Source organism: Manis javanica, chromosome 14 (assembly GCF_040802235.1).
Source record: "Manis javanica isolate MJ-LG chromosome 14, MJ_LKY, whole genome shotgun sequence".
Lineage (NCBI taxonomy): Eukaryota > Metazoa > Chordata > Mammalia > Pholidota > Manidae > Manis > Manis javanica.
The window spans coordinates 89,689,280-89,701,472 of NC_133169.1; positions in this window are offsets into that span (position 1 = coordinate 89,689,280).

Sequence of the window (12,193 nt, forward strand, 5' to 3'; positions counted from 1 at the left end):
CAACTCATGTTCCAATAGCTCAGCTGCAAATACAAAAATGTACCCGTGGCTGGTTATGTTAAAATGTCCTTTTGTATAAAATAAATTGGTATAAACTCAACAGGGCCAGAGAGTGCCTGCTAATTATTATTTATAAAGTATTGAAAGTGCACAGGGAGATTCAGGGCCATGTACAGGTTACGATTCTCCCCTGCAAGGGCTCTACTTGTTTACCGATGAATTCAGTACCTGAGAAAGCAAGTCTGCCTGAGGATTCACCAAATACCAGCTCCCAACGGGGAATGGGTGTTTGAAAACACTTCTGAAACTACGTACATTTTATGGACTAATTTCAGTGCAAAACAGAAACAGCCTAGGTCGTTTCTGATTATATAAAAGCAGTATCACATCAGTGTAAAACATTCAGACAATAATGAAAAGAACTTAGAATACATTAAAACATGGAATTATCTTTAATATTATGCTTGGAGATAATTTCTAACATTTTATTATATTTCTTTCTATCATAATAGTAAGTTCTATGATCACTTATAGCCTAATAAGTTTGAAGACCTAGTTTAAGTGGATAAATTCTTAGAAAAAAGATGAAATGCCAACACCAGCATAGAGAAGAAATATAGAATCTGACTACATCAGGGTATATTAAATAATTTGAAGTGATAAACAAAGACCTGTTTCAAAAAACTCCAGGCCAAGATGACTTTATTGGAAAGTTCTATCAGCTTTTTAAGGAATAATAATTTCTACCTTATATAAGTTTTTGGAAAACAGAAAAAGGGCAAAATCTATACCCATCACTTTATAAGGCTAGCACAGATTTATTCCCAAATTAGATAATGATAACACATAAAAGAAAGTAACAGACCAATTTTACTTATTCACATGGATTCAAAAATCCTAAATAAAATATTAGCTAACTAAACTGTAGATTTAAAAATAATACATCAAAATAGAGTTTATCTCAGACATATAGGATGGTTCAATAGAGAAAATTCATTTGTAATATGTTAGCATATTAACACTAATGGAGAAAAAAATTGTATAATAATATCAAGATAAAAAATACACTTAATAGGATACAGCACAAATTTATGATCAAAACTCAGCATATGAATATCAGGGAATGTCCTTAACTTGATAAAGGTTATTTATAAGAACCTACAGTAAGTATTACACTTAATGGAGAAACTTAAGATTCATTCTCTTTAGGATAAAATAAGACAAGGATGCCCACTCACTATTACTACTAGAGGTCTTGGCTAAAGACTAGAAATGATAAGGGATAGAATGGGTGGTAGATGGTATTCTTGTTCACAGCTATTCACTACTCCCTTCCCTGCAAGAGATGGCACACATGCCCACTGCCATGTAATCTGAAGAGCCTTCCTTTGTGGGGTGGAATCTTTTAACCCTGTAGTCATCAAGTTTGACCATGGGATTTGTTTGGGCAAATGAATATGAATGAATTTGATAGTGTGCCCACCTGAGCAGAAGCTTTAGCAGCTATTGTGTGGATTAGCTGGTTCCCTTGAGCTTTTTCTTCGCCACAAGAATGGCACATTCCTGGTTAGGGCCGCCTCTTCAGCTTGGGTCCCAGAATATGAAAATGTAGAGCAGAACTGCAGCCAACATGTGCCCAATGTGCCATCTGGGTGAGAAGGAAAGTTCTGGTGTTGTGAGTCGCTGAGATTTGGGGACTGTTTGTTATTGCAGCATAACTTAATGAAAGTTGACTGATGGAGAAGGTGAGAGATAACACTATCTTCATTTGCATATGATATGATCATTTATTTAGAAAAACTCACAGACACAAAAGACAGACTATTAGAACCAGTAAGAGAATTAAGACCATTGGATATGAGATCAATCCTTTTTTTTTGGCACTAGGAACAGCCAATCAGAAAACATAATAATACTACATCATTCCCACTACCAAGAAAATGATTAAATATGTAGCAGTTAATTACATTAACAAAATAATAGACAAGGTATCTACAGAGAAATAGAAAACTTTAAAATATTAATAAAGGACATCAAAAATGATCTGAATAAGTGAAGAAAATCCTATGCTTTTGGATGAGACAATTTAATATTATACTATAAAGACATCAATTCTCCCATTTAATTGATAAATTCAATACAACCTCTACAAAAATTATTAGGTTTTCTTTTTCTGAGAAACATGGAAATAAACTTACTTCAAATTTATTTGGAGGAATAAATGTTTCTGACTGGCCAAGTTAAGCTTAAAAAACATGAATAGAAAAGTTGGTTGCTCTCTTATATAAAAACATATGACAAAGCCCAAGTCACAAAAATAGTGGTGCACTGGTGCTAAAAACAGATAAATAGGTCAATAAATAGGACAGAGAGCTCAGACATAGGCCTGTATGTATATGTGGGAACTTAAATATGATGAAAAGGATACCAGAAGTCAGCAACTAGCAGCTTGCCCTGGGAACTGGCTCACTAAAGAGAAAGAAAGAAAACTGAATCCTTGACTCACATATAAAGTATATTCCACATGGATTAAAGACCTAAGAGGAGAAGATTGAACTACAATATAATGGAGCAGAACATAGGAAAATACCTTAGTGACCTAAGGGCAGGGAAAAGCTTTTAAAAAAAAAAAATTCCAAAAGCACAGATCATAAGACAAAGACTGATGACTTTGAGTCCATCAATATTAAGGTTTTCTGTTCAAAGAAAACATCATGGACAAATTTATTAAATGTGGGAAAAATGTTAGAAATGCCTAAACAACACTAAATGAATAACACAAGTAAACTTCTGCAAATCAATAAAGGCAAGGCAGCAACCCCAATAGAAAAATAGACAAAGGAACAAACAGGCAATTTACAGAACAGGAAACTTGAATTACTACTAAACGTGTGCAAACTGCTAGTAATTTGAGAATTGTACATTGAAACAATTATGAATGAACTTTTTGTATTTATTAGACTGGTAAAAGTTAGACGGATACAACCAAGTGTTGGTGGGGATGTGAGGACACAGGAACCTTATCATTGCTGGTGGACCTTTGTAGCCTTTCTAGAGAGCATCTGGCACTACTTAGTCAAATTAAGAATATGCATACCCCAAACCCAGCAATTCCATCTACTACCTATATCTTTCAAAAAAAATCTTTCATGGATCCTTAAAATTTATTGCAGTGTTATTTGTAGTGATATGGAGTGAGAAGCAACCTATGAGTCCAGTTGCTGGGAGAGCAGTTAGATAAAAACATTGAAGATACACACTCCAGAGTACCAAACACCACTTAGAAGGAATGAATTGGATGTAAACACAGAAACCTGAGTGAATCTTAAAATCATACTGCTTCGTGAAAAAGTAATATCAAGGAGATATATAGTTTCACATAATAAAAAAAATTATAAAACAATACCAATTTTGCAGTCTACATAGACAGAAAGTACATATTAACACACTAGAATGGTTGACTAAAGTGGGAATGGGGCTTTAAAAAAGTACATAAAAATAATTATTGAGTCTATATCCAAAGACAATAGCTGTTAACATTTTGTATCTTTTCACCTATCATAATAATAATGGCTACTGTTTATAGACCACTTACTGTGGGCCAGAAAGTATGCTAAATGCTGTACACACTTTATGCATTTAATCCTCCTAATAACCCCAAGAAACAAATTCCATTATTATTTCTTTTAAAGAAGAAAAACTTGAAACTAAGAAAGATTAAACAACCTGGCCAAGTAGTCAAAAAGGAAATGGACTTGAATCCTTGTTGATCTGACATTCAACTCTAGGCACTTGATCACTATCCCAGGTTACCTCCATCTAGGTCTTTAGCTATGTGATAATAGAAGTTCAAATTTGCTGTTACTTGAATGAGATCACACCACAACACTGGTTCATAGCATGCTATTTTTTCATTTAATATTTAACTATATAATGAATCTCTTCACCTTAGTAAATATAGACCTTCAATTTCATTTTAAAGGGCTGCATAGTATTTCACTGTCTGGATGCATGATGGACGAATGTAACAGTAGAGAGATGGGGATTGAGTTCTATCTTCAAATCCCAAATAGGTAACAGGCAAAGAAAGAAAGACTCCATCATGTCAGATATGTGCTGATTGAGGAGATATTCTTGGCAACTATTAGCAGACAGGAAACCTACAACTATTATATAATCTTTCAGTTTAACTGAACCCTGGAAATATGCACATGCTACATTCTGAGATTTGTTACACTGAAAAACAGTGCCACCAGATAAAGGAACCTATAGAAATATGATTATTTTTACTTAAGACAATAGTTATTTTTTTTTAAAGGGTAGACTTTGTTTCTTCTTTCTCAGTATTGCTTTGGCTGTTTGGGGTCTTTTGTGTTTCCACATGGATTTTAGGGTTGTTGTTTTTTTATTTCTGTGAAAAATGTCATTGGAATTTTGTTAGGGATTGCATTGAATCTATAGATGGCTTTGGGTAGTATGGACGTTTAAAAAGTATTAATTCTTTTGAACCATGGACATGGGCTATCTTTCCATTTGCTTGCGTTTTCCTCAGTTTCTTTCATCAAAGTCCTATAGTTTTCATTGTACAGATCTTTCATTTTCTTGGTTAAATTTATTCCTAAATATTTTATTAATTTTGATGTTATTGTGAATGGGATTATTTTCTTTATTTCTTGTTCAGGTATTTTGTTGTTACTGTACAGAAATGCAACTGATTTCTGTATGCTGACTTTATATCCCACAACTTTACTGAATTCATTGATTAGCTCCACCAGTTTTTTTGGTTGAGTCTTTAGGATTTTCTATATTTAAGATCACATCATCTTCAAATAAATAAAATTTTACTTCTTCCTATTTGATTGGGTGCTCTTTATTTCTTTTTCTTGAGTGATTGCTTTGGCTAGGACCTCCAGTACTATGTTGTGGTAATCGTGGGTATGCTTGTTTTTTTCCTGATGTTAGAGGAAAAGCTTTCAACCTTTCACCATTGGGTATGATATTAGCTGTGGGTTTGTCATCTATGGCCTTTATTACATTGAAATATGTTTCTTCTACACCCAATTTGTGGATAAGAACAAAGCTGAAGGCATCATACTTCCTGGTTTCAGACTATACCACAAAGACATAGTACTCAAACAGTATGGTACTGGCATAAAAATGGTTGCACAGACCAACAGAACAGAATAGTGAGCCCAGAAAAAAAAAATTTATGGTCAAGTAATATTTGATAAGGGAGCCAAGAATACTCAATGGGGAAAAGATAGTCTCTTCAATAAAGGGTGTTGGGAAAACTGGATAACCACACGCAGAAAAATGAAATTGGACCCCTAACATACATACAAAAATTAACTCAAAATGGATTAAAGACAAACATAAGACTTGAAGTTGTAAAACTCCTAGAAGGAAACATAGGGTAAAAAATTCCCATGACATTGATTGTGGCATTGATTTTTTGGGTATGACACAAATAGTACAAGCAATACAAGCAAAAAAAAACAACAAGCAATACAAGCAAAAAACAACAACAAAACAAATGGGACTATATCAAGCTAAAAAGTTTCTGCACAGAAAAAATAAAACCAATAAAATGAATAGGCAACCTAAGCAATGGGAGAAAATATTTGTAAGCCACTAGTCTGATAAGCCACCTACCCAAAATATATAAAAAACTCATACAACTCAATAACAGAAAAACAGTCAGATTTTTAAAAATTGGATAGAGGAATTAAATAGACATTTTTCCAAAGAAGGTGTATAAATGGAACATGAAAATACGCTCAACAGTGCTAATCAAAAGGGAAATGCAGATCAAAACTGTAATGTTATCACCTTATACCTCTTAGAATGGCTATCATGAAAAAGATGAGATCGGGAGTCTTGGTGAAAGTGTGAAGAAAAGGGATGTTTATGCACTATCGGTGGGAATGTAAATTGGTGTAGGCACTGTGGAAAACAGCATGAAGGCTCCTCAAAAAATTAAAAATAGAACTACTATATGATCCAGTAATTCTATTTCTGGGTATATATCCAGATGAAATGAAAAGAGGTTATCAAAAAGATATCTGCACTGCCATGTTTATTGTAGCATTATTCACAGTGGCAAGATATGCAAACAATGTGAATGTCCATCAGTGGATGAATGGATAAAGAAGATGCGATTATATGCAGACACACACACACACACACACACACACACACACACACACTGAAATACTGGTCATGACAAGGAAGGAAATCCTACCATTTGGATAACATGGAAGGAACTTGAAGGCATTCTGCTGAGGAAAGGCAGACATAGAAGACAAATACTGTACGATACTACTTATATATGGAATCTAAACAAAGCTGAACCTACAGAAACAGAGAGTAGAATGATGGCTACCAGGGGGCTGAGGGTGGAGGAATTGGGGAGATAGGCATCCAAGCATACAAACTTGCAGTTAGAAGGTGAATAAGTACTGGAGATCAAATGCACAGTATTTTGATTACAGTCAACAATACTGTATTACATCCTTCAAAGTTTCTAAGAGACTAGGACTTAAAATTTCTCCCCACAAAAAAGAAATGGTAATAATGTGACATGAATGAGTTATTAACTAAAGCTATAGTAGTAATCATATTGTAATATAAGTATAGGGGATTAAATGTTGTATATCATAATTTACACAATGTTATATGTCAATTATATCTTAACTTTAAAAATGATAGACTTTTGGGAGATGCTGAAAGACACTGAAGGAAAATGATAAATTTCACTAATGTGGATTAATCTTATCAGATTAAAAACAGTGATGTCCTAATAAACTTTCTGAGCATGACTCACAAGAGCTGATTCTACTCCAGTAGATAACAATAGCCTCAAAGGATTTCAGCTCTGAGAGGGGAAATGCTTATCAGCTTGTGCTGGTTACTATCAGTAATAATGATAACACATGGCATTGGAACAGCTTCTCACTTCCCGAACTGCTAGCACGAGCCACTGGCCCGCTTGATCCTCACAACAGCCAAATGAGATAGGTCAGCAGGTGACACTGTCAGTCCTTGAAGATGAGGAAATTGAGGTCCTCAAGATTTAAGAGATTTCCCCCAATTCACAACAGTATCTTCCTGGGAACCCCAACCTAGTGGTCTTCCTACCACTCCATACTTCCTCTGAGCTCCTGAAGGGGAACAGCATTACTTACACTGAATTGTACATTATTAACTTGAAAAATGATGTAGATTGTACAGTAGCCTAAAATATCAGAACTGATGTCTGTGCGTGTCCATATGAACCTGCTTTGTGCACAGTTGTAGCAAGCTGATGTGCCAAGTAGCATTTTAGCCCGAATACAGCCCACTAGTCAATAACTTGCGTGCATTCCCATGTGGGGGCTTTTGGTTTGAGAGGAGAGTAAGGTGAGAGAGGGTGGGAAATCCATATTGTTTTGAAGGACACAGGGTGGATTTATCTGAGAGACCAAGTGTTGCATATTTTATCTTTTGGATTCCCAGTGGGTTAGACAGAGGTCATTCACTGTGATGTCATGCCATAAAACAGAGCAACAACAATGCAGATTTCCTTCAGATCACAATCTACTGCGAGAAACAGCCCTTATAATACATGTTGAGTGCTTACTCAATTGTCAGCTTGATACTTTGCAAAGGTAGCAAGAATGTTCCAATTGTTCTTTGGTAAACTGAAGAATGCAGCTGGCATTCCATTAAAACGGGAGGTACAAGGTACTCTCAGAACACAGGAGCAGAGAGGAAGCAATCTGAATGGGCACTTCAGGTCCAGGAAATAGCTTAATGGGCAGAGATGGAGGGAAGAGTCAGGATGGGATGGATACGACAGCCCAAGAGGCCAGAGGTGGAGCAATCGATGGCATTTTCAACAAATCCCCGCTGAGCTGATATGGCTGTGGACAGTAGGGCTTTTTCAGTGTCCCATACCATTTCCTGTTCCCATCCTGTTCCCTCTGCTTTGCAAGCGTTGCTTAGTCCCGCTCTCCCGGAAAACCCCTATTTGTCATCAAGGGAAAGCACAAGTGTCTCCAAACTTGAATGTCCCTTTTCTGACCCTCTCAAACATGACTTGTCCCTGTCAGTGCATCTAGACACACCTCCATGGCACCTGGCCCACCGTGTGACATCCATTTGCTCGGGCACCAGTTTCTCCCACCAGCAGTGGAGGGTAGGAACACTATTCCATACTAGACTTTGTATTTCTATTACCTAGCAGTGTCTGGCACACTGCTGGCACTTAATAAATATCCTTTAAATACATTTATAATTTTTTACATAAAGCTTTACACATCTTTTACAGGATTTGTCCTCAGTACCCTATTTTTATCAGCTATTACAGTGCTATCTTTTTGAAAATATTAACTTTCTACCTGCTTATGGCTGGTAACTAGATCTTCAATTGACTTTGGTATATATGATCTTACATTGATCAAACATATATATAATCTCATATCTGATTGATAAACTCATTAATTTTAAGAATTTGCTTGTAGATGTTTTCATGCTGTCTGTATATACAACTGTATCAATTGTGAGTTTCTTATTTTCCAATGCTTATATGCTTTATTTCTTTTTCCCTTCTACTATTCTGGCTAGGTTCTCCAATAAATACATGGTTGAATACTTGTGATGGTGGAAGGTATTGTTTTCTTAATCTAATTTTAATAGGAATGCTTGCAGTATTTCTCCACTGAGTGTGACAGTGGCTCCAGGTTTTCTATAGACACCACCCATCAGGTTAAGATCGCTTCTTTCTACTCCTAGTTTGTTAAGAGATTTTATTATGGATGGTTGTTGAATTTTATTGAGTCCTTTTTCTGATCTAAGGCAATGGTCCCATGTTTTTTTCCCCTTTCACTGGATGATTTGGTGAGCTACATTCATAGGTTTTTATAAATTTGAACTAAATTTAAATTTTGGGAATAAGCCCAAACCCAAGTTATGAGTTACATTTCTTATACATTACTTAATTTAGTTTACTAATATATTGCTTAGATCTTGTATCTACTATGCTCATGAATGAGATTAGAGGGTAATTTCCTTCCTCCTATTTTTCTTATCAGTTTTCTCTATTGATTCTCCAAATCTCTAACATGAACTGGAGTGTTCCCCCTCCTATCCACTTTTTTTTCTATTTTCTGAATAATTTAAAATTGAAATGATCTATTCCTTGAGTTTGATATAACTCACTTGGAGGGTTTGATATAATTCACCTGTAAAACTGGATCCTGTGTAATCTTCAAGGAAGATTTGTTAACTACTGATTGGTTTTTCTTAATAGCAATAGGATCATTCAAGTTTTCTATTTTTTCTAGAATTGGTTTTGGCAATTTTCACAGTCCATTTTAAACATATTTTCAAATTTGTTGACAGTGCTGTTTAGAATACTCTCTCATTTTATTTTAACCAGCTTTACAGCTTTATTGTATAATTTAAGTGCAACAAACTGGTCTATTTTTAAGTAACGTTCATTGCGTTTTGGTAAATGTGTACAGTCATGCAAACAACACTAATATACTGAAAATATTTTGATTACCCCCCTCCCCCCAAATTCGTCTACTCCTTTGTGTTCAAGCTCTGCCCCTGGGCAACCATATATCTCTTTTCTGCCTCTATAGTTTTACCTTTTCCAGAATTTAATATAAATGGAATCATATGGTATTTAGTCTTTTGTATATTTCTTCTTTTAATTACATGATGTTTTGAGATTTGTCCATGTGTCAGTAGTTTATTTCTCTATTTTTGAGGAGTGTTCCGTTGTATGGATATACCACATGTGTTAGATCTGTTCTTCAGTTGATGGGCATTTGGATTGTTTCTACCTTTTGGCTATTATATATAATGACTACTGTGAACATTGTGCACAAATCTTTGGGTAAACATACGATTTCATTGCTCTTGGGTAGATCCTGAGGAGTGAAATTCATGGGTCTTATAGAAAGTGTATGCTTAACTCTTTTGGGAAACTGCCAAACTGTTTTCCAAAATAGCTGTACCATTTTATATTCCTATTAGTTATATATGAAAGTTCCCATTGCTCCATATAGTTCTCAATGCTTGGCTTCATCAGATTTTTTTTTTGTTGCAAATTTAAAGAACTTCATCTATTCTATTATATGTGTAGGTATATTTCATTGTGGTTTTAATGTCCAGTGATATTGAATATAATTTCCTATACTTGTTCATGTATGTTCTTTTGCAAAGTATTGTTCAAATCATTTTCTGTTATTTATGCATATGCCCATTTGAATTTTTATTGCATTGTTTTATTATTGAATTGTAAGAGTTTTTTGGAAGCAAATCCTTTCTCAGACCCTCCTTTTTTTAAATGTCTGCACCACATTAATTATGTTCTATTCTGCATTTCTAATATTATTTGTGCCTTCTTTCATTTTTACCTTGATTGATGTTGCCAATTATGTATTGTACTGTACATTCTAGTAGTCCTTTCTGAGTGCCAACTTTTTATTGATTATTTCTATTGAATGTATTTTATTATTGATTTCTACTCTTAACTTTTATAATTTCTTTCCTTCTATTATCCTTTAAAAAATTTCCCTAACACTCAAAGTAGATATTTAGCTAATTTACAGCCTTTCTTATTTCCTAATATAAGCATTATATTTCCCTTTAACTGCTGCTTTAACAGTAACAACACATACATTATTGTTGTAAAAGATTTTAGTTCTATCCTGACTTTTAAAAACTTCACAGATCAGACATTTTCTCTTTGCTTTCAATTATGCAATATCCTCTATATGTCTAAGCATGTATTATTTCTGTTCATTTGTTCTTTCTCTTCCTGTTCCTTCCTTTAAATCATGCTTACAATTTCTGAAATTGGGTGCTTGTTTGATCAATTCTGAACCATTCTAAGTCCTTTTCCTCTTCAATTATTTCCATTCTGTCTAAGATCTCCTGTAAGTCGAATGAAATATATATACATATACATATATATACTTTATCACTGTTGCCTTTATCCTCGTATTTTTTTCAAATTTTTCCACTTTGTATTTCTTTCTGGAGAATCTCCTCTGTTTTATCTTCCAGTTCATTTATTTCTCTTTAGTGTCTAATTTGCTTTTCAATCCTGCCATTGAACTTTGAATTTTTATATTTTTATTTCTAGAAAATATGTTTCTTTTTCATAGTCACCTAATCACTTTTGATTGTTTTTTAAATTTCTTTGTTATAACTTCAGTGTCGTCTTTTATTCATTTAAACATTTATTTAAATATTTTCATGTTCTGTAGCTGGTACCTTGAATACAAGTAGACTTTTTGGTTTGTCTGCTTCTGTGGTTTGTAGTTTTATTATCTCTCACTCATGGTGGCCTATTTCCTTTGCATTTATTGATTTTTAATTGTGATCTCACTTTTCTTTCTTTTTTTTTTCCCTCCCCATAAAGGTCTTAAGAATTGTGGTCCCAAATCTGCGTGGCTGCAGTATCACACTTAGGAATTCTCAGAGGGACTTTTTATTTTTTACTTCCCATCTAAGGTCTTAACCTAAATAGGCATCTGTCTCCACAATCTCCTTCTGAAGATGGTTCTTTTCTTTTTTTTAACCAATGAGGATTCACCTATGAGTCTCGTGATCTCGTGTCCTATTTTGCTTATATCTCAGGATTCGCCTCCATCTTCTAGATGAAAGACCATATCCAGATTTTCAGTCACCCAGAATTGACAGATGATCCCATGGCACACACCATTCCAGTGCTTATTACCCTTCTGGATTTTATATTTTTAGCCTCTCAGGAATCCCTTTACATTTATGCCAACTCAACATACCTTTGCTTGTTTGTGTGTGTCTATCACTTTTCAATGCGTTATTACATGAGGGCTTCCTATCATATCTAGTCCACCTTTGACTGGAACAGAAGTTTTTGCTTGGATGGTTTTAATGTTTGGGGTATTTAATCCGATCAGGCCCTACTCGAAGGTCTCCAGGGACTTCCCATCACACTTGGAATGACACCACTCCTCCCACGGCCTGCAAAGCCTGGCAAAATTCGATTTCCTGCTCCCTCTCCAACCCGATGTTCTCTCATTTCATCTCCTTACTCATCCAGACATACCAGCTTCCTTACTGCCGCTTGAGTGTGGCCGAGGATGTTCCTGCCGCAGGACCTCGCCTTTGAATGACTCTCTCCAGGAGCTCATGAGCCCTGCACTCCATTCCATTC